The following is a 2324-nucleotide window of genomic DNA, read 5'->3' as shown; positions in this document are numbered from 1 at the left end:
TTTTCAAAACACTCATAAACTAAACGCACAGAATAGTCAGGCGAAGCTTCTCTAGCAGATCATAAGTCTTCCAGGTGTTTGGAAAATGTCACGTGGTCAGAATAGTCTTAGCTAGTGACTAATCCTGCTTTTTGTCTGAAGACCTTAACCAAAGGGGAAAAAAAAGAGAATGAACTGTTTTACTTTAAAAAGTGAGAGAGATGTGTATTATAATCTTTGAATTCTAAATGTATTTTTATGTTTGACGAAAGTTATAAATATCTACATGAAAATGGCAACATGGCAGAAAAACAACAGGTAAACCAAATCTAATAAACAGAGTGAAGAGAGGGTCTCTCCACCATTTGTTACGGAAGGAGATCTCATTCTCTTGTGGGCCCGGGAGATGTCATGTGGAGGAAACAAAAATCGCACGTATAGGAGCCCCGAATGTGAGGAAATGGCATACATAAGACGTTAGGTCAGAGAGATAATCCAAATGAGGAACACACATATGGCTCAGAGTAGACACATTTTATTCAACTGAAATAGATTGATGCAGGAATGAGGCTGACTTCTGGGGCCACCCCCTCACACACCAGGAAGGTTTTTAGCTTAGAGGTTGATGGGGAAAATGAATTATTTGTACACCTTTTTTTTTTTTTTCCTGGCTAGAGCTAAAATTACCATTAAAATGCTCTGGGTCCCTTCCACCCTGCTTAGTCAAGTTGTTTTTGTTTTATTCCCCAGGGGTGTTTATGTAGACATTCTTTATCAGACTATAAAGTGATGTGTGATTCATACAGAAAAACTTCAGTAAATATGGAAAAATCGCCCATCATTTTTCCACACATACAATTAACATTTTACTGTGGAACATTTTGCTTCTTAAAGTTAGAACGTTGGTTTTAATTCAAAGACTGTGGAAGCCTTTAAAGTAAGTCATATCAGCCTTCCAGGGCAATTAATAATAATCGTTATTATATTTATAATTGTAATATCTATTATTATTACATAATATGGCCTGAGGCCACCATATGAAGCTTTGAGTGGGATTAAAGACCCCTGGGTTCTACTTCTGCTCTGTCACCAACTTGCCCCGTGATCTCGGCAAATTCCTTCACCAATCTGGTGTCGGCTTCTTGCCTATGAAATGGGAGAATTGGAGTAAAAATGGTTCAGTACTCTGGCTGCTCCTTAGAGTCACCTGGAGGCCTTTTAAAATTTTTGATGCCTACGCCCCACCCCAGACTACAGCTTCCAACTCTAGGTGCAGCCAGAGCATCCCACTTTTTAAATACTCCCCAGGGATTGCAACGTGTAGCCAAGGTGGAGAACTACTGTCCTTATTCTGATTCTGTCATTGGTCTCTGGGGAGGGGATCCCAGTTAGCTATTGCTGCTCAGGGGAACACACTTTGAGAACCACTTGCCTTCGGTGTTTGTTAACTGTCTCCCTGCTGTGACATCCTATGAGTTTATGAGTCTCTGGTGAGTACACACAGGATCCTGGATGAGCACATGATTTTGATAGGTCATTTTGTAGTCGGGCGGAGGCACTGCTCCGGAAAATTGGTTGAGATGTTGAGACCGATGGCGCCACACACGCCAAGGAGGAAGCAAAAGGTTTATTACTCTCGGGATGGGGAGACCGGGGCAAGCTCAAGCCGGTCCTGGTGGCTTGAAAAAACGTCAGAGGGACGGGCCTTTGTAGGGGCTGGGGGCTCGGCCGTTGGTTTGCAAGTCTTGACCTTCATATCCACGCCAAAGGCGGGAGCAAGTCAACTTTTCTATCAGCTTTCCCAGACGTGGGGCGGGAAAGCTAAAGGTTATCAAGGGTCACACCTCAAAAAAGAGTCAAGCTCTTTATGGCGGAAGTTTTGCTTTTTGTGATACTATTTATACCTGATGACAAAATGAGAGTGGCGCGAGGGATGAGCAGCTCCGCTTCTGCGGACCCCTCAGTGCTGGGTCCTGTGCGAAGTCCTTCGTGCTTAACACGTCATCAAGACCTCACAGTGGTCCCGCGAGGGAGGGGCCACTTCCTGCGTCGCTCCAAGTCGCTCCTTTTCGGATGGAGAAGCCTGGGCCTGCAGAGGTGACATGACTTATCTAAGGTCACACAGCCAGGGAGTAGGGTGGTGAAGACTTGAACCCAGGTCCCGCCTCCAGACATTAGACTCCTGGCCACTGTGCTGTTGGCTCTTTCTTTACAGGAACACAATGCGAACTAGATATTTTGTTCAGCCAGATGCGAATTTCCTTTTTTTTTTGGCAACTCATGTGGTAATGGGTATCTACGTTATCCAGGTACCTTGTTAAAATGCAGATCCTGACGCAATAAAT

This window comes from Pteropus vampyrus, unplaced genomic scaffold (assembly GCF_000151845.1).
Source record: "Pteropus vampyrus isolate Shadow unplaced genomic scaffold, Pvam_2.0 Scaffold138, whole genome shotgun sequence".
Taxonomy (NCBI): domain Eukaryota; kingdom Metazoa; phylum Chordata; class Mammalia; order Chiroptera; family Pteropodidae; genus Pteropus; species Pteropus vampyrus.
The sequence above is the reverse complement of the archived record's forward strand: the minus strand, read 5'-3'. Positions refer to the sequence as shown.